The sequence below is a fragment of the Pygocentrus nattereri genome, chromosome 5 (assembly GCF_015220715.1).
Source record: "Pygocentrus nattereri isolate fPygNat1 chromosome 5, fPygNat1.pri, whole genome shotgun sequence".
Taxonomy (NCBI): Eukaryota; Metazoa; Chordata; class Actinopteri; order Characiformes; family Serrasalmidae; genus Pygocentrus; species Pygocentrus nattereri.
Window position 1 is genome coordinate 11555869 of NC_051215.1, and position 25988 is coordinate 11581856.

A 25988-nucleotide genomic window follows, 5' to 3' on the forward strand; every position below is an offset into this window, starting at 1 on the left:
GGCTATCCTACCCACCCAAAGAGAGCGAGGCCAATTGTGCTCTCTTGGATATCTGGCTACGGATGGCTGTAGCATCACCAGGGGTCAAACTCGCGATCTTCTGATGATAGGGTCAACCTTAAACAGTTGCGCAACTTGGGAGACTCCTGTTTCTTCTTAAGGCCATTTCACACAATCTTAATTCCAAAAACCAAGACATGGAGAAAGGCTTTTGGTGAAAACAAAGAGTACAGTGTTAATTATATTTGACCTTAGCAAGGAAATTCGAAGAGCTAAATGTAGTTAAGTTACTGAAGTTTCGTGGGTGGGAACCTCCCTGAAACCCATCCTTCTTCCAATCTAACACCCTATAAATTCTCATCCTCAACTACCGTTCCCATGCCAAAGTATTTGCAATCTGCCACTCCATCTCCTCCCTGTTCCTCAGTCCTATATCAGTCTTACTACAGCTATGTGGTGGTCTGGCCTTCTAGCTACAGGCAGAAGCTGCCCAGAACTCCAGCCCAAGTTCTCAGAGTTCTCCCCCCTCCCTCAATCAGTCTTCCCTCATACTACCACTCTGTTGAAGAATCCAAAAACCTTAACCAAAAACTTAACCAGGGGAATTAGCCCAATGTCTGGACAAGTGAATTTTATTCATTGCACACGCAGGTGTCAGACACCTAGCCAGTCTGTAAGACAATGGATTGACACGGTTTTATAGCTGGACTGATGCCCAGATTAGACCAGGCTTATACATGCCAAATGACAGGTGTGACAAACATGACCATGTAGGGATGAACAAAAATAGGCAGCCTAAAAAAAATAGCTTCAGTGCCAGTGTTTGACTATAAGCCAATTTTCATTGCAAATTTTACAGTTTATTACATTTTCAACTTTGTCTGAAGTAAAATCCAGCTTGACTACTGGTGTGTGCTTTCTGAAAGGTTGTATTCTTCATGGAGACTGTCCAGACTAGGGGTTCTTTAGGTTTTTTTACCCAGATTAAAGAACTGATATCAAACCCAAGATGAAAATTATTATTATGCTGAGTTTTATAGAATGGCTCCACTTTGCCTGTGCAGCTTATCAATGAAGAGAGGGGCTCTAGTTTCAGCAGTGAAGATATATTAGTTATCTGTTTTTCATGGTCAGAGCTCTGAGAGCAAGCTTCTTCATTGTTCCCTTTTTTGTCACAGTAACAGCAATGAAGCCTTACCTCTGAGCTCTGACAGTTTAAAAGTGAACAAAGAAACTGTAGTAGTAACCATAACAACGCAGCTCTGACTAGTCAGCCTGCTTTTTAATGCATCTGAACAAATCTAATTAGCTTTGTTTAAAATGTACTCAGTTTCAGACTTCTGAATGACTGTTAAGTGTGTATACATTTTCAAAGCCTGATCTGTGTTTTGTTCCTCTGTAAAAATGAGACTCTGCTCTGTGTTAAAAGGCTTTAAACCAACCACACAATTTACACTTATTCCTTATGATATGGTGACCCAGCACAAACATATCTGTGACCCCAACTGGGTCATGACCATCGTTTATGGCTGCTTTAATACCTACCTTGTTTGGTGCTGATCAATTTGAACCTTTTCTTTAGTTTGGTCCATTTTGATAAGTGTGAACAGTCAACTCACATCAGGGAGCACACCAAACAAATGAGCCCTGGTTTGGTTCACTGCTTATGGGAACAGATTTGTGATGGTCCACACCAAACAAGGGAACTCAACATTAGCACATACTTCATATATTTTCTATTTTTTTCAATTACAATTTTGGCTTCTAATGATTATTAAAACAAGATAATCAAGATAAAATCTTTATTTTGTTTTTTCAGTTGAATTTTATTTAAAGTTCACTTTTTTTTAAAAGTTCAATAAATGCATGTTTCCAAACTCAATATGTAATCATGTTAAATAATCGTGACTTCAATACTGACCAAAATAATCGCCCATCAGCTCATCAGTGCTGAACTTTTCACATAATCTGCCTGACTTAACATCTGACTCTTGACATGCTCATAAAATTTTTACAGCAGATGAGCGATTAAATAATATTGAAGCAATGTGTTTGATTTAGACCTCCTGATGGCGGAACATATTGCATCAGCAACCTGATTGGTCACGTTCAAATTGACACACCAATCACAAAGAAGCAGATATCAAGTGGGTTTATTATTAGTGCTTTGGCTGTGACTCACACAGACATTGAGCATCTCTAATTTCATGCAAAGTAAACAGCAATTTGTTGGCTGTTTTTCTGTCAAATGTGAGAGTAATAGAACATTTAATCCCTGTAAATTTCTGACCAGTAAACAAGCACTCACATGTGTAATTTGCTGCACTTCAACGTTTTCAGTGTGAATCCAAGTGAAAAAAAAAACAAACAAACAAACACACATATATATGTCATAAAATCAAACTCAGTCTCAGACTTAAGCAAACAAACCAGCCCAAGAAATGCTGGTCTAGACAGTGAGAGAAATATATCTCACTCTCCATGTTCATGCAGGTGCTTTTGGATGTTTCGGTCTGTTTTGACAGGTGGGAGCACTTCACTTGTCCTCAGGTGCACTCTAAACAAGTTCAACTATAGTCCACCAAAAATCACTTGTCTTGATCCAGTTCAAAGGGAACTCTGGTTCACTTCACTGCTGGTGGGAGTGCATTTTTATGATGGCCCACATCAAACAAGAACATTCAACATCAGAACATGCTTTTCTCTGTGCACGTCAGTACTGTATCTTCTGCATACCCTGCCTGTCCTGTACTGACGCTCATGTGGTTCTTGGAGCACAAACTGCTGCTAATAACAAAACATGAGCAAGAACAAAGCCTTTGAGTAGATCACATGTCATGGAATGTATTGGCAATGACCAGACATCAGCAACTTGACTGGTTAATTTTGAAATAATGTGTAAATAAACCAGTATCATACATGCATTTGAGAGTAGATCTGGATTTTATAGTATGATGGTTAAAGTTATAATAAATGCTGGTCATTTTAGGCCTTGCCTTGTGTCATCATCAACTTCCTGACCGCACAAAGATGACCCAAGTTTGTTGCATTTTAAGCCATTGCAACGTAACCCAACTAAAGTAAATGAAAAAGATACAATATCACAAAAACTTAAACTCTGGTATGGACTTTGGCAAATTATTTTTTAATAATTTCTCCATAATTAAATGAATGACGTGTAGATATAAGTTTTTCACAGTAGACAATCTTACTGACTGATTTTTTTACAGTGGTGCTGGTAGGAACCAGGGGTTGCAATGTTAACAGTGTAAATACATACATATTTATTTACTATCCAGAATGACCAGTGAACCTACACGTATTCTGAGTTTTATATATATATATATATATATATATATATATATATATATATATATATAAAACTATATATGATAAGTATATGCAGGAATTTGGAAAAACCTGTGAGATTTCCCATTAAAGTCCAGAGCTTTGGAGTCTTTGGATTCTGGATTCTCCAATGCCTGGAATCAAAGAATCCGATTCTTTTTGGGATAGACTCCCAGTCTGAGACTCTAGCAGATTTTCTGCAGTCTGTGAAAGTGTAAATGTCCAGTACAGAGTTTATCAGACTGTGTAAAGTAAGACTGTGGTGTGTGTGGCGGCGTGTTGAGCAGATGCTGTGTGTGAGGCAGCGTGCTCTTTGCAGTGTCTCCTGCTGCTGCCCAAAGGGAAACACTCCTGATGAATTTTGCATGAGTAAGCCTGAAACACTTTCTCGTACACTCTCACACACACTCATGAAAGCATATGCAGATGGCCTGTGAAGTGTCCGGTGCAAAATTCACTTGCCCCTCGGACACTCGTAGGTGCCACCCACGCAAACAATCTTGAAACATATCACTGTGGCTACAGTCTGTGCCTGTACCATGTAAAGGAGTCAGGAGACAAAAGTGAATGGTTAATGTAACTTGTGTGTGTGTGTGTGTGTGTAGTTGTTTTTAGCTCTCTGTGAAGACCAGATGTCAAGTCAAGAGGCTTTTATTGTCATTCTGTCTATGTACAAGTACACAGTGGAGTGAAATTACATTCCTCCAGGAACAACACAGTGCAAGAAGGAACAAAATGTACAAAGTGCAAATGTGCAGACAAAAAAATAAGCTGGAAAAAAATACAATAAATATAATAAATTGAACAGACATTAGACACAATAAACAGCAGAGGTGGACAAAGTACACAAATCATGTACTTGAGTTAAAGTAGAGATACCCAAGGTAAAATATTACTCCAGTAAAAGTAGAAGTCCTTACTCTAGAGTAAACTTGAGTAAAAGTACAAAAGTATTTGCCTTCAAATGTACTTAAGTATCGAAAGTAAAAGTACTAAAAGATTAATTATGGCTCTGATGTCCTGTTATCATTTTTGTAACAAGACTCGCTTCATGAACTCAGTTTAGGTCAAAATCCTCCAGTGTCTCTCTTGGTAAACCAGTCTTTTAATAGAATGTCATTAATTAGTGATGCTGACGTCTATTAAAATGATCATAAGCACAAAACACTGAAGGTAAACAGTTTCCATCAGGCAGAACTGAGTGGCTCTGAAATCACTTTTACAAACAAGCAAAGTTTCAGTTTAAGATTACTTTGTAAATTAGTTACAAGTTGAATAAAAACTTGCTTTAAACTCAGGATCACAAATAAGTTTTCCTTTACTGTATTGATCTTGGTCTCGGTTCATAAACTAGTTCATAAACTAACCAAAACTAATTTACTATAAAATGAAAGTGTTTGTATGAATTCAGAAACAAAGAAACGTGCCAGTGACAACTGCATCTGTGGAACTGTGCTTTGCACTTCTTTTGTTTTCACATGTTATGTTTTTATACACACAGAAACCAAAAGGAACGACAGATTTCTCAAAATGTAGTGGAGTACAAAAGTCAGATATTTGACTTTGAAATGCAGTGGAGTGAAAGTAAAAAGTCACCCAAAATGGAAATACTTAAGTAAAGTACAGATACATGAAAAAAATACTTAAGTACAGTAACAAATTACATTTACTTAATTACTGTCCACCACTGGTAAACAGACAGGACAGTGCAGCACCGACATAGCACACATCTTTGGACATGAGGTAGTGGAATAAGGTGCAGAGATATTTAACATGCTGTGATCTGTGAGTCACACAGTCAGATAACGTACATGAACACAGCAGCTACTGAGGTAGTAAAAAAGGAGTAAACAGTGTAAACACAGCATTAGCAGCAATGTTCCAGAACATTGTGAGTGTAGAGTATGCGTGTGAAGGGGACTTTCAGACCAGTCATTGTAAGTTTGAAAACCCGATTGCTTAGCTGTTGCATAGCCTGGCAGTGATGGCACGGATGCTCCAGTACCTTCTGCCAGACGGCAGCAGTGAAAAAAGGGAGGGATGGATGGGGTCATCCACAATGCTGGTGGCTTTCCGGATACAACGTGTGGTGTAGATGTTCACGATGGAGGGGAGAGAGACCCCGATGATCTTCTCAGCTGTCCTCACTCTACACTGTAGGGTCCCAAACCAGGCGATGATGCAGCTGCTCAGGATGCTCTCCACAGACCCCTGTAGAACATGGTGAGGATGGGAGGTGGGAGATGAGCCTTCTTCAGTCTCCCTTCTTCAGTCTCCGCAGGAAGTAGAGGTGCTGCTGGGCTCTCTTGGTTATGGAGTTGGTGTTGAGGGACCAGGTGAGGTTCTCTGTGATTTGGAGTTTATTTGCATTTATTGATCAGAGTCAGAATCAAGCGCCATAGTTCTGCTTGAGAGAGGGTTGAAGCCAAAAAACACCTCTGACGAAAAAAGCTCTGAGTGGCCCCTTTATAGAGTACTAGTCTACATGTAGGTATAGCCCACATATGAGACCTATTAAATGACCTCCACTTATTTTGAAACTGAGAGAGAGAAAGGGAGAGAGGGCGAGAAAAGGGGAGAAAGAGGCCCATCTCTCATGGGACCTTAGGCTTTAGACTTAAACATTTAGATTTAAACATTCCATATACATGAGGTGAAATACCATATATGAAGCCCCCTTTACTTTGAGCATTCCAGACTCATAACATCAGTATCATATAGAGTTTTCAGATACCACACAGCTGGATTCTTATTAGACCCTAAACTAAACAATGGATTTCATATGAAGTCCCCTCAGCTCAAGCATTCATATGAGGGCTCTGACACCTCACCTTAGTAGACTGAATCAATGTGATAATCACTTATTTATCTCAGTGTTACTGAGCTCTGCTAAAGCCTTTGTAGACTGATAAATGAATGTGATAATCAGTTATTAATATCAACATTACTGAACTCTTTTGGTGGACATGTTTGCGAGAGTGAAGTTTAGCATCTGTGTTGTACTGGAGCCCTGCTCAGGGGATTATGGGAGCAGCAGTGGGCTGAAGCAGATGATGAGAGAGAAAAAAAGTTATGCGTTTTTGGAAATTCATTTAAATGATAAGTGATTTTTTTTTTCATTCCAAGAACTAGAATAAATATGTAAAGGAAACTGACAACCAGTAACAGCAAGGCAAAAAAAAAAAAGATTTCCAATGCATTTCTTTATTCTAAATGTATTCTAAGCGTTCTGAATATGTTACATTTTAATGTATTGTAATGGAATATGTTACTGAATACATTTAGGGCAGTGTGTTCAGTATCCAGCCATCACTTTGTTTTTTTCAAAGTATTTTGCTCAACCCTGGTTATGCACAACTTAAAGTCAAAAATATGGGAACACGTCACTTTAACATCATCTCACCAGCTCACCTTTGGCACCAGTGTGACTGTCATGCAAGAGCATCCAGAGAAATCGTTTCCGAGTAAAGTGCATTAAAACTAGTTAGTAATTAGTAAAACTCGTTAGCTGAAGAGACGAGTTGCCTCATTTAAACTGCACAGCTAACCTATACTTATTCATTGCCAGTGCAGTAATGAACAAAGGCCTGACATCACACATATGGTTATTCCTGCTTTTTTGGCCTGTCAGGCTGACATGGTTGAGAATCAAGCATCTGTGGTTGTTGAACTACTAAGTGCATGTTAAGATTATAAAACAGTATGTTATAGTGATCTCAGTATCATCCCAAATAACCAAAACACACATGTATAATGTGTTAATATTGCTCATGTTTTATACAGCTGAAACAGCCTGGGGTCAGACTGACCCCAAGGAACACTGACCCAAACCAGTGTTCAGGACACTGAAATATATCATTATGTTAGTTTTATATTTACTCAGTGGTCACCATTAAAATGAAAAACGTCAGTAACTGTGAAGCAGACATGGAAAAAAGAAAAGTCATTTATTTTAACACATTAAACATCGAATGAGATCAAACTGACCCCAAAGGTAATAGAAGGAGTAAATGTTTAATGTTTGAAAGAACATTGTGCAAAAGGAGGAATATTTCCCAATTTTACACACACACACGCACACACACACGCACACACACACACACACGCACACACACACACACACACACACACATATATATATATATATATATATATATATAATGTAATCAGAATGGAAAGAGAAAAAGAGATCAATTCTACTAATCAGTTTCAAGACCATTATCGATAAAAGGTATGAGCGGCCCCACAGTAGTTAAACTCCTCACAAATATAGTAATACAGGCATGTCTGAGTGCCATTTACAGAAACCTGACAGGCGTTTAGCTGTCTGCTCTTTTCCTTAAACTGGACTGTTTTTCTCCTGCTGCAGCCCAGAGCATTTGCAAGACCCCCCCACCCCCTCCCCATGACTCTCTCTCTGTCTGTATCTCAGTACTATTTTATACTCTGACCTTTCCAAACTGTGTCTGTTCCTCGTGCTCTGTGCTGGTGAACTCTTACAGAGCTCGCCTGGAAGAAGATGAGGCCAATTGTAAATAAATGCAGAAAAACTTTTTCTTTTCTTTTATTGATTTCCCTCTGTTACCTTTGGCTTGCTGTGATTCATCTCTTTCTTTCTCTCTATCTCACCATCATATCTCCTTTTCTTTCTCTCTACTTCTTTTGTCTCTATCTATATCTGTCTTCTCTCTCTCTCTCTTTCATCATCTTTTGTCCTTCTCTTTATCTGTTTCTTTTGTCTTTTTTCTGTCTCTTTATTCTCTGTCTCTCTCTCTCTCTCTCTCTCTCTCTCTCTCTCTCTTGCTCTCTCTTCTTCTTTTATCTTTCTATGTCTGTCTTCATCTTTTGTCCCTCATCTCACTTTTCTTCTTTACCCTCTCTATATCTCTATTTTTCTTTTATTTCTCTCTTTCTCTCTCTTTTTTATCTGTTGTGCCTCTTTGTCTCTCTCTTTTCTTTTGTCTCTTTTTGTCTGTCTCTTTCTCTCTTCCTATCTCTCTACCCCTCTCTCTCGCTCTCTCTCTCTCTCTCTCTCTCTCTCTACCTCTCTCTCTCTCTCTCTCTACCTCTCTCTCTCGCTCTCTCTCTCTCTCTCTCTCTCTGTTGCAGACGGAGAAAGGGATGTTGCTGCTGTCAGGGAGGAGAGAAAGAAGCACTGGGTGAAGAAGAACCGGTAAGAATGTTTATCTTACTCAGCACTGGGTGACGTGAAGGCTTCTTGACCAAGATATATGGGCGCGTGCGTGTGTTTATTTACAGTCGCTCATGATAAAAAAAGTGTGTGTGTGTGCGTGTGTGTGTGTTGTGTGTGTGTGTGTGAGTGTGAGTATGTGTGTCCTCAGATCGTGTTTCTTTTTTTCTGCCTGAGCATCATCACAACATGATATACTGTGTGTGGAACTGTGTATGCGGGTGTTTATATCTGGTGCAGAACATGTTCTTCTAAGCTTGATTAGCTTGTTTTTGTTCTATAAATATCGTAACTACTCTAAAATGTTTGCATGTGAGATGATAAGCACTATTATGAGGTATAGAATGGTGATTTGTTGCTTTCATGCCTTTAGGATAAAGTGCACTGATGAAGAGATGGGAAAGTTTTTGAAACAAAATTTCTACATTTTTTTGCTGGTTGATGCTCCTCATTTGAAAATACAAAGCTTGTTGAATCCTCAGACTTTTCTTTGCAGTACTACATGAAAGGGATATATGCATACGAAGTTGTAACAAAGAAATCAAGCATGATTCTGATTACAGCATTATGATCTAGACACATCACAACAGTGCATAACTTTGCATAATAAAATGGTAATGTACTGCTTTGACGTTCTTTCTATTGAAGTCACTAGTTCTTTCATTTGTGTGTGCAGCTTGAGGAGAGAGTTGAGCCAGAAAGCTTCCTGTGGCGATGGACAGCTTTGCTTGGCTGAACAGGCCATCGTCACTTCCCCTAGTCCCATGGGGCCAGTCGTGATCTCGTAAATAGAATAACCTTGTGGAGAAAACTTGTCAAACTTTTGGTGCTCGATTACAGTTTAATCAATGGCTAGCAAGTGTACCCCTTCTAAAACACATGTCTTTAAACATCTGGAATTTTCATGAACACCAAGCAAAACAAGTTAGGTAGTGAATGGCTATCCTTAGCAGACAGAACTGTATTTCCTTTAAAAGAGGTGATGTTCATTTTTACCCAATGTAATATGTTCTCCACATGTGCAACACACTTTTCAGCCATGCTTACTTGCTTAACATTCAAGTGATGAAGACAGGCTTGTTGTATGCTGGACATTGTTCACAAATGCATCATCGCAATCTACGCTAAGCATAGCTTTTCTGAGACTTTTGACTTTGTTCCCATTCTAATAAGCCTATGTTCACCCCCAGATTTAGCTTAATGTTTGAGTTGGCTGTCCCCAGATGGCCTCACGAGACTTCATTTCAGTATATTTTAGATAACCTTTGAAAAGTCTCAATTCTTATATGTATTCCTACCCCTTGTTTTCGAGTGCCACCTTGGCCCTTGGAACTAAGTTACAAAGGGTAATGGTTGAAATCCCCCCTGTGAAACGAGACAGTCCTCATTACATTTAGGGCCTTCAAAGAGGGGATGACAAGTATTTATTATCACCCTCCCCTAATTCTTTAGGGATATGAAGCTGAAGTCGTCTATGCAAGGTCCTTTTCCTGTCCCACCTTATATGGAGCAGCAGATACATTCTGGCACTTGAGGTGTTAATACTGCTGGACTATTTAAGGTGGAATAGGAAATTTAGCTAGCTAGCTACGAGACATTAGTGCACTTTTACCAATTTTTTGTGCATGTTATTAATACAAGAGCTATAGTACTTTGAAAAATGACATGAAACTAAGACAATACAATGGTTTTCATAATTTTTAAATAGAGAAAACACACATTTGTGGGCTTCTTTGGTCGCTTTCACATCCATCTGGTCGATTTTTCCTTTTCCCTTGTAATACTCTGTTGGAATGTGCCTCTGAAAAACATCTGTTTGGAGGGCCATTTAGTCCTAATACTTCACCCTACCCATCTATCTCAATGAAAATCTCCCCCTAGATGTGAACGTGCAAAACAGAAGAGTAAGGGCTAAATGGTAGGGGCAAGGGGTGAAATGTCATTGGGCCACTAGTCATTAGTTTTCCATTTAATACTTAGGCTGTTTATTCATTTAACTTGTTGGTTTGTTTTCTAACATTAACTAAAGGAGGATGGGTTCCCCTTTTGAGTCGTGATTCCTCTCAAGATTTCTTCTTTAGTCTCTTTAGAGATTTTGCCTTGCCACTGTTGCCCTTGGCTGCAAAATAAATACAAAAAAACACACAGCTCACAACAAGAAATTTGTCAGGGAATTGGATCAGATTTGTTGGTATAGTGTAGTAACACCTTTACCTTCTGTGCAGTAGACCAGGGTTCAATCCCTCACTTAGGCAAGCGCCAGACACCATACCAATACCAATAGAGTCCTTGGGCAAGACTCCTAATGCTACCTTCACCTACCTGTGTAAATTATGATCAAACTATAAGTTGCTCTGGATAAGTGTGGCTGCCAAATGTCATAACATCAAACTTTCAAGATTCTAATATTAAGAGTATAGATTGGTTATAATTGATTTATGCCTTATTAGCATCCGTCAGCTTTGCCTTCCTCTGTCTGTGTCTTTTAAAGAACCCCATAAATTAGTCTTTGTTCAGAAGATATCACACTCACCAATGTATTATTCGCTGCTGAGTGACAGCGGTCCAAAGGTAATTGCCCTGCACTGAGCAACACTCCAGACATAACGCAAGACCGTCGCTGCAGAAACAAACCACAGAATAGTGAGTGGGCTCCCTAACAAGCTACCGTGGCTGTAAATAGCCAAGAGTTCAATCCTTCTGACAAGGATGCAGTTGTGGTCCTGTTTAAATTCATCAGTGCAACATGCCTAATTAGAGTTTCACAATTTGTTGTTTGCTGATTACAGTGCTCATTGGACAGTGTGCAGAGGCAGACACATGCATTTTCTCCACAGGAGTCTGTCTCACAAAGTGGGCTTTCTTGCTTTGCCAGCTCACTTTAAGCTTAGCTTGATCTAACCCTGGATTTTCTGTCTCATGGTGGTGTATCACTTTTTAGAGATACATCACCATGGCAGCTTCGTGCTGTATGTCTGAGCTGCTCCAGGGCAGGTCCAGTTGGGGATTTCATATCATAAACAGCTCTTGGAGCAGTCAAAGCTGAGATTCTGACCAGTGAGGGCTAGCCTGTTGATGGAGATGTATTCCTTCGATCCCTTTTCTTCCAGTTTCTGTCCAATCTAGTTTTTTTCTGGTGATGTTTGTGGTGTTAATTACTTGAAAAATATCTCATTTCACTGGCAGAAATAAATAAACTCCATAGATATCAAGAGTGCTTTTTACTGTTATAATTGTTTTACTTTATTTTTCTCTCTTGAAAAATAAGCTGCTGTACTCCTTTATGTTTCATGCAATGAGCTGTCCTTCATAACTACTTTCACGCATGGATAGCTTGAATATCTAAATCCCGGGTAACAAAGAAAGTTGTTGAGTGCCATCGTAAAACAAGTTAAGACTGGCTGCATTTGTCCGGTTCTGTGAAGCTGAGAGGGCAAATCTCAGGATATGTCCTTGATGTACTGTAGGAAATATGTTGGTCCTGCATCTGGTTCTTCTAAGTTTATTATCCAGATAAGAATCTAGATTTTACAATTCATCATTTCATTTTACCAGTTAAATCAGCTAAAACCATTTGAAAGATAAAAAATCTACCCTTTGACTTCTCAAGATTGAAGATGTATTTGCTAGTTCTATATAGAACAGTTTGGAAAATGGTTCTAATCAGAAAACTGCTGTTTTCTGTATGTGCGAGTTTTATTTGCTGTTCAGCCGTAGCCAGGCATGCTGACACTGATACAGCTGATATAGCAAGTTTTGCTGACTTAATTTTCAACTTTATTTATAGAAATTTCTCACTTCACAATTTCATTGGAATAGATTCAGAGCACATGTCTTTAAACGATTTCCCCGTTTCCACTACATCAGGGGTCAGGAACATGCCCTAAAGCCGGCATGCGACTCTTTTACTGACCTGTTGTGGCTAAACAGCAGAATTAGATTTTTAGGTAAAAATAAAATTTAATTCAACTGTTAAACACTAAAAAGTCGCAAAGCTGAAGTCAGCTTCTCATTTTCCAGCTTCGTGTTCGAATTTTCCCATTCCACCTTAAATGGCGCAGCAGTTGCATTCTGGCACTTCAGGGACCATTTAAGGTGGAATGGGAAAATTTGAACAAGAAGCTGGAAAATGAGAAGCGACTTCGGTCTTGTAAAAATCTAAAGACATTTTAGACGAAGCTGTTCTATTTTTGTGGAAAGGTTTCCTGCTGAAGATGTGAGAAAAGCTGCTATAGCTGAGCTGAAGCATAAAGCAGAGCAAAGTAAGTAGTTTCTATAGATTTTTTAGTCTGTACTAGGACACATTAAGACTAGCACACATTAAGACATATTTGCAGCCAAGAGGGTAAAACGTTCAATTAAATGAACATAAAATGTGGATGGATGGATGAATGCATGGATAAAATGTTGTGGCTTCCAAGGTAGATTGATTTTTGTTCAAAGGACAAAATGGCTTTTTTTAACATTTGGGTTGCCAACCCCTGACCTGATCTACTCATAATATCACAAAAGACGACAGAAGTGCAAAGCTATCTGCTTTCTTATCTCTAGATGTTTCTAGAAGTAAAAGCACTTTGTTAGTAAAGTACAGAGACTAATCAACATTCCCTGTGATTTATGTTGAATTCCTCTGTTTGCTGTTTGAGTTTTAATGTCACTGCAGTGGTGTTACTGAAGTGTTCATTTTGTGTCTGCAAGTACATTAACTGTATGATGAAGAAAACATATAGAAAAAATATATATGTGTGTGTGTGTGTGTGTGTGTGTGTGTATGTGTGTGTGTATGTGTGTGTGTGTGTGTGTTTGTGTGTGTGTGTGTGTGTGTATTTTATTCTGGAAAATTGTCATGTTTTCTTCATTTCCATCATCCAGTTTCATTAGATTGCTTGAGGCTTGTTAACAGGATTCTGTAGCAGAGCAACATTGGAAAGAAAGTTGAAAACAAATGCTTCATAAGATTTTATTAGGCATTAATAAACAACAGTGGCTTTATTCCCTCAAAGCCGGAGTGGCTTAATCACTGATTATGTATTTACAGATAGCATTGTTTGACTTTCTCATTTCAAATGGTAAATACAGCAACATTCACACTGTTGGTTTATGAATAAAATATGATCACTAATACAAAGTTCATAAATTACTTTTTTTTGTACCGAACCACAATATTTCAGTCGAGAACTGACTTACAGAAAGCTCTGGCCTGAAGGACGAGGATGTTACATCAACAAAGTCTGACAGAAAGACAGAGTACCATATTGCAGGCAATCAGCTTGTTTTCATCACCATTTTTTTGTTTTTTGGCTTAATTGTAAAGCTCTTGAGGAGCATCTTAACGCTTCTCATGCCTCATAATGGAAGGGTAACTATGTCCCCAGGCCCTCATGTTCAGATTGACAGTGACAGGCAGAAGTTGTTGATCACTGATATGTTCCCGAAAGAATTTCTCCCTCATGAATATTCACATTGCATAATGCAAGGGTCCGTCCTTCTCTTGCTGGCAGCCAGACATGTGCTGGTGGGTGACGGCTGTCTTGAGGGAATCGTTGAATGGGCCTGGCAGCGCTGCTTGAAATACCCACTCAATGACAAGTTGACATTAAGCGCAGAGAAGAGTTTCAAAGTATTGAGACACAGTAAAACTACTTCCCTCCTTCTCTCGCTGCAGGTTCAGAAGCTTGCAGCAGTGTTACCTCCTTGTTTGTAGCACTTATAGCTTCCATATTCTACATTTTTCTTTCCCTGAGGTCCACTTGTGAGGTTTGTGTGGTTTTATGTACCAAAGATGGTTGTAACTTATGTTTACATGACCGTTGTCCAACCTCAAGATGAATTTAATATCTGACAGTCTGTTCAGGGATACATTGTTCTCAATGTAGGTTCACTGTGAAGTATCATCACCAAATGCCATTTATTCCCAGTAAACACAAAGCAGGAATTAAACCACAGAACGGTTGTTTTTGGTATTTTGCTGGGCTCGGCGGCTGATGGACTGAAGGCTCTGCCATCTTTATTTAGGCTGTTCATCAATTTGCATGATTTCTCTTTATGCGTGCTTTGTCCCGCCCCCACCTGCAGTTGTCCCGCCCGCTCCCATGAACAATCCTGAAAATTAATTCTGTGCTGCAAGATAGAGAGGTAGGTCCCACGGGAATCTGGGTTGAGTGCAGACCTCTCCTTGAATGTGTGTTAATGTGCTCTGGTGATAGACCGTTGTCTATCCCTTATGATTAAACAAGCTGTTCCTGCTTGTTACTGTATCTTTAAGACTGATATCTCTACGGTACTCAAAAGACAGAGACCACCTCTCAGTGAAAACAACTAATAAGTTATTTGTTTTTCAAAGCCAAGGAAGAAAAGCAAAATCATATGTTAATAGAAAATTACAGCTTTCAGTTTTTTAAAGAAATCTGCAGGGATATTTTTCCACATCTCCAAAGTTCACTCTTAGAAGTCGGTTGCGTTTTCTCCTCACAATACAATTAATCCCAAACACATTCTAAGATGTTGGGGTCTGGAGTCTGGGGTGGTCAGTTGGGGTGGTTATTCTATTTAAATAAAGGAGAAATTCTGTGTTCTGTTTGATGTGGACTCCTTAAGGGTGCAGTGTGTAAGATTTAGTGGCATCTAGTGGAGAGGTTGCATATTGCAACCAACTTAATGCCCTTCACTCACCCCTCCCTTTCTAAGCATGTAGTAAAACTTACGGTGGCTGTCATGTTTTCTGCCATTGCCTGTCTCAATTTCATTTTGCTTCTTCATGTTTCTTCTTTCTACATCTTCCAACTGGTGCTAAAGCGCCCCCAAAATCAAGCTGCTGCTTTGACAGAAAAACGTGAATGACACTCTCTAAGCCAATCCGTTTGGGCGTACTATAGAAACATGGAAGTGCAACATGGCAGGCTTTGTTTGAAGACCTGCTCCCTATGTAGATAGGATGGGCCCATTTTAAGCTAACGTTTCACACTTACTGGAAATTACACACTAATAAAAACATAGTTTTGTATACTACATTCTAATTCTTCCCATAGGTACCCTTCAATCTTACACACTGCACCTTCAATCAATCAGTCCTTCAATTAACAGAATATAAGGAGATAATAGGATGGATTCACAGTTTGTCCAAGCAGACTGAATTCTGTTCACTTAATAAACTATCATGCTGTGTTATTAGTCATTGTGATGGACGCGGTTAGCCTTTCTAAGGCTTCGCCAAAGGCTGACTCAGAGTGCTGCGTTTTCCTCCAGGGAGAGACTGGCCAGAGCAGCAAGAGAGATTAGCACTGTGAGGCTGCACGGACACAAAGAACAGACGCTCACATTATTCATCATCCTGTCAATATTACTTACAATCTGTTGCAGTTTTCCTTCACAGAATTCATTGGAATTTATCTCCATTTCTGTCTCATAGTGCCTCATTAGGACAGCAGATTACGTTGATGGGAGACTAAAGTCCTGTGTTAGTACATAATGGTTATAATTTAAGTATATTGAGTGCTAAAACTCTTCAGGGTCATCCATTATTCTCACAATCAGTGTTCCGCAGTTTGTGAGCCAATGGTTAAGCTTGTAGGCAGAGTTTGAAGTCGAGCAGTGAGTTTATTTCTGCCCCTACTGACCAAACTTTATTAAAGCAATAGAACAAGAGCGGGACTGTGTTATCATGAAATAACATCACGGCTATGATTTGGTCATGATGTTATTCGCAATAACACACGACTTCCAGTGTTCTAATGCTTTTATACAACAGTTAAATAAATAAGAAATGAATAAATTGGGCCCCGAATGTGTCATTTAATATATTTTAATGTTAGCAATTCCTTCTGCCAAAATTAAAGTTCCTTAACAAGCAGCTTGTTGCTACATTAGAGTAACGAACTCGCTGCACAGTCTGCTGTAAGACTGTCGCATTTTGAAATAACTGAGCCATAAAACTGTCGCAATATCAAGTTTAGCTCAGTGTTGTCATTTTTTACAGATCAATATTGATGTTGTTTTGTTCCAGCCCGTCTGAAAAGCATTTTACAGCCCATTTTGTTTGGCGAATGGTATTCAGTTCATTTCTGGCTGATTCCAGGTTGTTTAGGCGTTCTTCTTCGCAGCTGCCAATTGAAAAGCTGCTCAGTGGTAATGACAGTTTGGTAAATTGGCTGTCAGTCAAATGTGATCTTAAAAGTATCCGTTTTCTGTTTGTGCGCAAAGTAAGAGGTAAAATCGTTCAAATGGCAGCGTCTCAGCGGAGTGATACAGTGTTTGTGAAAAAAAAAACGTGAAGTAATGGTGAAATAACAGCACGACTTCTCAAGCAATCAGCTTGCATGGACAGATCTAACTGCTGTATAAAGTGTTATAATTACAACACTTAGTGCCTTTAAGGGGGACATGGAATAGTTAAAGCATTTTTGTGTTCCAAAATGTATGTTAAAATTAAGTACATCCACTTTTGTACTAGATTGGCATGTGCTCGAATAATTAGTATTATTGTTATTTTTATATATTTATTCTTATTATTGGTATTATATATTATATAATATTGTCAATAGTTTTGGTTAGTTACCCACAAATCAAGCATTTTTTATGACTCCCAAATTACACACACTTTTACTAGATGTGTTTGATTGTACAGGTACACCTGATACATGTATGGTCATTCCACATTTGAATTTCACGGTGCACAACTTTGATGAATAAGGGCCAACTACTAACAAAAGACTTGTAATAGGAGCTGGTTTTGGGGTTCAGATAAAGCCTTTAGCATGTTGCAACATAAAAAGAAGCCACCTTATGTACCCATGCCTTTCATATACTCATATTTGTTGCTGAAAGAACAGTAAGCAAAAGCTAGATATCATGAAAGCAGGTACCCATATGTATTATGTTAACTTCCCCTAACAGGTAGCAATCATTTCTTTAGGCAATGAATTTCGGCAGTGTTCTGGCTCCATGGGACTTTTCCTGAAATGCAGTGATGATTAGAAAAAAAAGCCAAATCTCTTAAGCAAGGATAGAAACATTTCTGCCTCCCCTTAAATGAATGAACTTCAAAACAGATAGATTTCCATATTATGGAAAGTATAATCAATGTCTCTCTTTCCAAGGCCTTCAAATGAACCCTAGGTGTGCCTATTTTCAGTGAGGCTGCAGAGCTTCTTATTTCCCCCCAAAATTCCTCAGTTTGGTGGATCAATTCCAAGGAAGTTCATTTTTAATAATGCTCTTTGGGAAAACAACTGAACGCACTGAGTGAAGACATGACTCTCAGACGGCACTGAGTTCTGAATAAACCAGTAAAAAGCGAGAGTTGAAACCGAACAAGCAAATTAAACAGTCCGTGCAGGACTTGAGAAACAAAATCACAGGAGTGCTGCTCTAATTACCAACAAGAAACAAAGTCAAGCTTTGTTTTGAAGTGAGGAAGGAAGGGGGCCCTAAGACCCAGTGACGTCATTAATTAACCCTTCTCAGATCCTGTGTTTATTTCTCCTGCGGAACATCTCTCAGTGAGCGCAGCTTGTCTCATCTGCCGCCCCTTGAAAGGTCTGATGTGTGATTTTGAGTCAATCCCGCACTGCAATTTTATCATTACTGTGCATCAGCAGTTGGAAATACAGTTTTATGAGCATGTTTGTCTTTGGAAATGGGAAAGCGCTGTCAACTCCTGAATGCTCCCCCACCCCATACCCTACCCTCGCTGTCCTTTGCTATCAGCTCCGGGGAAATGGATTGTCTCCCTGCTCCTAAAATCAATTTAAACTGTTGTCAGCACTCTGCACCTCCCATCAGAAAGTGCCAATGCAGAACGACTTGAGTATTCACAAAATGAAGAAACGCACAGCCTCATAAATATGGCTGAGGGACCTGCACTTTAGTGTCTTTACTGAGTAAAGAGGCAGCGTGGGACCTGAATATAAGCTAAACTCTATGGCTATAGAGTTTATACACTTTCAGTGTATTTTTGCTCCTCTTCCCGTTTAGAGCACCATTGTGCTTGTTCACCTTTTACGTTGTGGTTTGCATCTATAGTATTTAACAGGCAGTACTGATTCACTGACTAGTGAGGTTGCATTTGTTAACCACTACAGTGACTGTTGCTCACTTTGCCTGCACCCAAGCTCAATTCTCCCCAAAGCTCATTCTGCCAAGACATTAATATAACGTATGCATCTTCACATATTAGCATTCCCATCACAAAATGTCTGTGGCCTCGAACAAAAGACGCAGCATCATGCTGAAAAGCTTCTGAAAACCTTAAATGTAGCCATTTTTCATACTCCTAGGTGCAAAGGTGCAGGCAGTATGTGTTGCTTATTGAAATTCACTGAAGGAGGGTGGGGGAAAAACACAAGGCTAATTTTTCACGCTGCGTTCGGTGGGGAGCCGTGCCATTTGTAAAAACCCCTCGGTTTGAATGAATTCACATGAAATAAATGTTAACGGTGCTGACAGGCCATTAATACAGCAGTGCATTTTGATTTAATGAGGGAATGGTGAAATGCCAGGGGAGGCTGCGGTGCTGTGAGAGGGAGAGAGAGAGGCCTTATCTCTGCTTAACTGCTGTCTGCTGGTCATCTCTACTCCCCCCTCCCCCCAGGTGTTTTGGTCTCTCACTATCTGTTTTGCTCTCTCACTCTTTCCCACACTCTCACTGTCTCACCCGCTCACCGTCTCTTCCTGTCTCTCTCTCTGTCTCTCTCATTCTCTGGCTCGCTCTCCTTCTCACTGTCCCCCCCCCCTCTTTTTTTCTTCTTCTCACTGTCTTTTTCTTTCTCTCACCCCCTTTCCCCCCCCCCCTTATTTTCTGGTTAGCTTTTCTTCTTACTATCTGTTTCCTTTTCTCCCTCCCTTTCTCTCTCTCTCTCTCTCTCTCTCTCTCATTCTCTTGCTCGCTCTCCTTCTCACTGTCTTCCCCCCCTCTTTCTTTCTTCTTCTCACTGTCTTTTAATTTTCTCACTAACTCCCTCTCTCTCTCTTTCTCTCTCTCACACTCTCTTTCTCTTGCTCTCTCTCCTCCTCACTGTCTTTTTCCTTTTCTCACTCAGATTCTCTCCCTCCCTCCCACTCTCTCTCACTCTCTTTTCCTCAGACTCACTCTCCTCCTCATTGTCGTTTTCTTTCTTTCTTAGTTCCTTTCTCTCTCTTTCTGTCTCTCTCCTCCATCTCTTTCATCATCCATCTCTCTCCCTCTTTTTTCTTCCTCTCCTTCTCTCGTTCTTCCTGTCACTGTCTCTCACTCTGTCTTTCTCTACAGCAGCACAGTGTCTGATCCACTTGTACCAGCGCAACACACCACGACCCTATCAGTGACTCTGCAGTACAGAGAATGATCCACCACCTAAATAATACCTGCTCGCTGGTGGTGTTAATCTTTTGGGAAATAATTACAGACTAGATCTGTGAATATGAATCTCAACTCTGGGATGAATCCTCTGTGTGCAGGTTTTACAGCCTGACAGAAATAACTGTGGTGAGATTTGAATCCAGTAAAAATCTACCGAGTGTGTTGCGTAGTTTTGCAGTCTGCAGAGTGAATGGTCTTCTGATCCGGGAGCTCACTCAGTTATAGCAGTCTTGTTCAATCTGGATTATTTTTGGGAATTTGGGGAAATTACACAGATACTTCAACCCAAACTAATCAGCCAATCAAATCCCACATGTTACATCACAAGCTTCTCTAGTGAAACAAATCCAGCTCCAGGCACCTGGCTGGAACTCAAGTGTGATAGATTATGTGCTGGAATGATGATTTTGGAAACATTTTTGGGGGGTTATGCGCCAGACCAGGATTTTGCAGATTTAAGCCTAAACTAAATGGTATTTGTAATGGATTAACATGACTGGTGCTGGAATTTAGATGAAAACTAGGCTTAATCCATGTCCTTGTGACTAGCCATGTAGGCATAGTTGTAGTTCTTTCTTTTGTACCGGCTTTTGATGCTTGATTTGTACATGTTGTCGCCTGCAGCTCTGAAGAGATTAATTTCAAACAAATGACAGTGCTGATAATTTCTCTGCAGTAGATGCTTTCCTTTGAGCCAAAGATTGGCAGGTGTCTATATCCTTTATTGCCAGGCATTTTCATTAGTCGGTTATGAATGTGTTTAAATATCACTCTTTATTAAGTCTGTGTTTACAGAAATTCCGTTGGTAAGGAAGAGTGAAATAATTGAGTTTTGCCCTTGGTAAAGTATTATGAGCTGAATTCATTTCCTTACATGCAGTGTTTTCTCTTTCCTGTCAACACTTTTTATGACATTCATGGTGAAAATATGCTTGGCATCATCCTGCAAAGTTTGCTTGAAACTTCGCTTGAAAGGTTTTGAGGGATTGTGCCTGGATTCTTATGGCAAATGTCAAAACTTCTCTCCTCAGTATAGAGTCATTGTACAGCGTGGCTTCAGCTCTGTGCCCTTATAGTCACCCTAAACACTTCTATAGAATTCTGAAGCTGAAGAGGTGACTTCTGTCATTTGTTTTCCTCTGACTTCTGACATCACAACTCACCAAATGTACCTTACAGGCAGTGCCTCAAAAAATGAAAAGACAGAGAAAAGAACATTCTCCAAGCTCCTGTGCACTGTGCTGATTCCTAAATTCTGTCTGTGTATGCATGCTGGGAAGCACAATCAATCCTGAGAGATTCTCTCTGAACTGCTTTCAGCTTGGCCCTTTAATAGCTCGTGAAATGAAGGCGTCTCCTCTTCTGCCGATGTTTTTCTCACAGGAAATTAAAGAATAAGTTTCTATGTAATTGTGAGTATGATTGATTTTAGCAAGTGGAACGATCCACATTACTTCATACAATGCTTGAGTTAATTGATAATTCTAGGCTATCAGGTGAACATCATCTTGGACGGTTGTCAAGCTGGACAATTTGCATGTCAGGAAACGTGTTGTCCATGGCTTTAAGGTGTAGAAAAGTGAACCACAGTTGTCCCACAATCTGTTTTATCTTTTTAACCATGTCCTGCTCTTTGCAACAGGGCAAGACAACATAATTCTATTTAGTGTATTTTTCATGTGACTGCTGCATTTAGAGGCGGGGGGGGGGGGTAGGGGGGTGGGGGGGTGGATGGGAGTGCTACTGAATGTCTCTGAAGCACAACCTACTCAAAGTGTGGCAAGAACAGAAATATTCAGAGCAGGATTAGGTATTCAGGGGTTCTACGCTGAAGACAGGAATGGGAGCGCAACCATCTACACTGCAAAAACAGACATGTTAATATTGGATCTTGGTTCTATTCCCCGGCCGGGCGACCAGGGTCCCTTCTGTATGGAGTTTGCATGTTCTCCCCATGTCTGCGTGGGATTTCTCTGGTTTCCTCCCACAGTCCAAAGACATGCAGTCAGGCCAATTGGACAAGCTAAATTGCCCCTAGGTGTGAGTGTGTTTGTGAATGTACATTATATTGTCAAAAGTATTCAGTCACCCATCCAAATCATTGAATTCCAGTGTTCCAATTACTTCTATGGCCACAGGTGTATAAAACCAAGCACCTAGGCCTACAGACTGCTTCTACAAACATTAGTGAAATAATGGGTCACTCTCAGGAGCTCAGTGAATTCCAGCATGGTATCGTGATAGGACGCCACCTGTGCAACAAGTCCAGACATAAAATTTTCTTGCTATTACATATTTTACAGTCAACTGTCAGTGGTATTATAACAAAGTGGAAGCAATTGGGAATGACAGCAACTCATGTTGCTAATGACAGCAACGTTGGCAGGCCTAATGACCTAGGCCTGCCATGTAAAATGACAGAGTGGGGTCAGCAGATGCTGAGGCATATAGTGTTCGCAAAGTGCGCAGAGGTCCCCACCTTTCATGAACAAGAACAGCGTAAAGAGCTTCATGGAATGGGTTTCCATGGCCGAGCAGCTGCATCCAAGCCTTACATCACCAAGTGCAATGCAAAGCATTGAATGCAGTGGTGTAAAGCGTCGCCACTGGGCTCTAGAGCAGTAGAGATGTGTTCTCTGGAGTAATGAATCATGCTTCTCTGTCCGGAAATCTGATGGACGAGTCTGGGTTTGGCGGTAAACGGTACTTGTCTGACTGCATTGTGCCAAGTATAAAGTTTGGTGGAGGGGATCATGATGTTTTTTCAGGAGTTGGGCTCGGCCCCTTATTTCCAGTGAAAGGAATTCAATGCTTCAGCAGACCAAGAGATTTTAGACAATTTCATGCTCTCAACTTTGTGGGAACAGTTCGGGGATGGCCTCTTCCTTTTTCAACTGACAGCGCACCAGTGCACAAAGCAAGGTCCATAAAGACATGGTTGAGCGAGTTTGGTGTGGAAGAACTTGACTGGCCTGCACAGAGTCCTGACCTCAACCCGATAGAACACCTTTGGGATGAATTAGAGTGGAGACTGTGAGCCAGGCCTTCTCGTCCAACATCAGTGTCTGACCTCACAAATGCGCATCTGGAAGAATGGTCAAAAATTCTCATAAACACTCTCCATACTTTTGCAGAATGCCTTCCCAGAATAGTGGAGGCTGTTATAGCTGCAAAGGGTGGGCTGCCACCATATTAAACCCTATGGATTAAGAATGAGATGTCACTCAACTTCTTATGCGTATGAAGGCAGACGAATAATTTTGGAAATATAGTATAAATGTCTATCTGTCTGTCTGCCCTGCGATGTGGGGTGTATCCTGCTTTACACCCAGTGACTGCTAGGATAAGCTCCAACTGCCCCCCACGACCCAGAAGGATAAATGGTTTAGAAGATGTGTGTGTGTTTGTGTGTGTATAATAATAGCTAACTATTGCATATAATTTCGCTTGTTTTAAGAACTATTCTAAATTATCTGCAAATACAGTGAGATAATTTGGTATAGAGTAACATAGAAGTAAAGTACTGAGCATTTTGTGTTTCTTTGCTTTCCAGGAACTAATAAGTAATGTAATCCTAGGACAGTTTGAGAAAAGTAATTACTAATATGAGTGTTGTAACTGGAGCTATCTATACTAATATTCACTCTATCATTATGGCTCATCTGCTGAGTCTGTGTAGGGCACTTTTTTGACAGAGAAAACTAACTTTATGAGTGAAACATCAATTTGTTGGCCTTCCTCCTTCTTTCTTCGTGTCCTAACAGCAAGTGGCACAGGCAAGTGACAACAAAAAAAACCAGTGTAGCTGTTGTTTCTCTGCTGCAATCTCTGCTGAATAAAAAAACTTTTATTTGAATTTCATTCTCAACCCCTAGAAAGCCTCCTCTGCTGTCTGCCTTCATGCATACCTGTCATCACATAACAAGATGGAAGAGTCTATTTTATTATCCTGATCTAAGGGGTGGTGTATACACACACCACCCCATATATATATATATATATATCTCCAAATCAGATCCACCTTGTACATTTCTATTCTTTTTTTCTTTTTTCCTCCCTTGTTGACATTTAAGAAAACAAAAAAAATGAAGTTAAGTTTAGTTTTCTTGTGGGCCGCTAGGCTTTACAGTTATAAACAAGTGGGGTGAAAAAGGTTGAGAACCCCTCCATTAGATGACATCTTAAAAGGAAAAACATCTACAAATAGGTTGAGTTATCTGAATATGTCCTCATAATCTCATAAATGATACATAATAGACATACTGTCTAGATTTAAGAGAGTGTCCCCTGCCAAGATATCATTTTAGCAATGTGCTTCCTTGCAATATCAATACATGGGACAGCAGCTCTCACTGACCCACCACAAAGCCTAAGAACGTGCTCCATAATGTAACATCTGTTCACTCTTTGTTCTGGTCTTTCTGTTTGCCTATTTCTTGGTTTCCTAGTGCTGTGTGTGTTTTTTGTTTATCTGCCATGTGCTTTTGTTTTCTTTCTGATTTTGTTGTCTTGTTGGCCCCTCCCCTGACTTGTCTTCACTTGTGCTTTGACTCCCAACTCCACCCTCTCATTAGTCACAGGTGTTTCTTGTTTTCTGTTAGTACTTATACCCCTGTGTTTGCGCAGTCCCTTTGTCTTGCATTGTGTGTCTTTGTACCCTGTTGCATGGTTCCCCTTGTTGTTGGTATTGTTTCCTTGTTTAGCTCTTGTTTGCTTTGTCTTGTGTTGCATTGGATTTATCTGTCCCACTCACCTGTGTTTGTGAACTCTGCATTGTATTAATAAAAGCAACTCACGCTTGCATCCCACCTCAATGCCTCATACGTTACACATAACAAACGATGATCTCCGATGGCTAAGGTATGTGAGAATGCTATATTTCACAAGCCTGCCCAGTAGAGTACAGAGTCGAGCAGAGTGAAGGAAGGGCAGATTGTGAAGCAGATAAACTCAGCTTTGGTTAATCCTTTTATAGACAATGAGGGTCAAATGATCTTTTTTCCCCTGTTCAGGTTGGAGGTGAGAGGTTGGGGCAAAAAGAATTTCAGTCAGATGGATCTTCCTGATTTTGAGCCATCCTAAGAGATAAGCTATTCTTAGATGTCTCTCTCACTCCCTGTGCCTCTGATTTGTGCTATCTCTTATATAATCAGACAGCTTTAAAAATGCCATTAGTGCTTAATGAACTCATTATCTTTGAGCGCCACACACACATTTAGTCCTTACAGGTCTCTCTGGGTCACTTAGATGGCAGAGATAGCTCCTTTAAGTAGATTAATAACAGTTTGGTGCATGGTTTATGTGCATGTTTTAATATCTAGAGGAAGTCTCCAATACACACAACATTAAGTTTATTGAATGCCTCTACAAAAGCAAGGTGGGAAGACTGGCACAATCTGTGGCAAGAACTGTGCATTAGGAACTAGAAATGGGTTTTCATGGCTGAGCAACTGCCCACAAGCCTAAGATCTCTATGAGTAGTGCCAAGCATTGAAGGGAGTGGTGCAAAGCATGCTACCACTGGACTGACTGGCAGCGGAAACATGCTCTCTGGAGTCATGCTTCACTGGCAGTCTAATGGATGAATCCAGGTTTAATGGGATCCCAGGACAGCATTACTTACTGGAATACGTATTGCCAACAGAAAAGTTTGGTGGAGGAGGGATAATGATCTGAGGCAGTTTTTCAGGGTTTGGGTGATGCCCTTTAGTTCCAGTTAAAGGTAATGTTACTGATGCAGCAAACAAAGACATTTTGGATCCTTTCCCTTGCACAAAATGAGGCCAAGGCAAGAGGCAAGTTTAGTGTTGAGGATCTCCAATGGCCTGCATTGACCTCAACCCCATTGAAAACCTTTGGGATGAACTGGAACGTTGTGATTTAGGCCTCCTTGTGCAACATCAATGCCTGACCTCACAAATGCTCTTTTGATTAAACGGGCACAAATTTCCACAAACACACTCCATACTTTTGCAGAAAGCCTTCCCAGAAGAGTGGAGGATGTTATAGCTGCAAAGAGGTAGCAACACCATATTAATGCCCATGACTTTGGAACAGGATGTCCAAAAAGCTCATGTGGGTGTGATGGTCAGGTGTTCTGAGATGGCCATATAG

The 25988-nt window shown here is 40.2% G+C and overlaps 1 protein-coding gene across 3 annotated transcripts in view; it reads left to right on the forward strand.

Annotated features, from left to right (window-relative positions):
* The first annotated feature begins 8498 nt into the window (after window positions 1–8498).
* inpp4b (inositol polyphosphate-4-phosphatase type II B) overlaps window positions 8499–25988 on the forward strand; it is a 578351-nt gene continuing 560861 nt past the window's right edge. The window contains exon 1 of one of the 3 annotated variants that reach the window (XM_017717647.2): window positions 8499–8521. The gene's annotated coding sequence lies outside the window, so the exon portion shown is untranslated. The remainder of the gene's footprint in view (window positions 8522–25988) is intronic. The other 2 variants (XM_037538633.1, XM_017717648.2) reach the window with 2 other exon arrangements.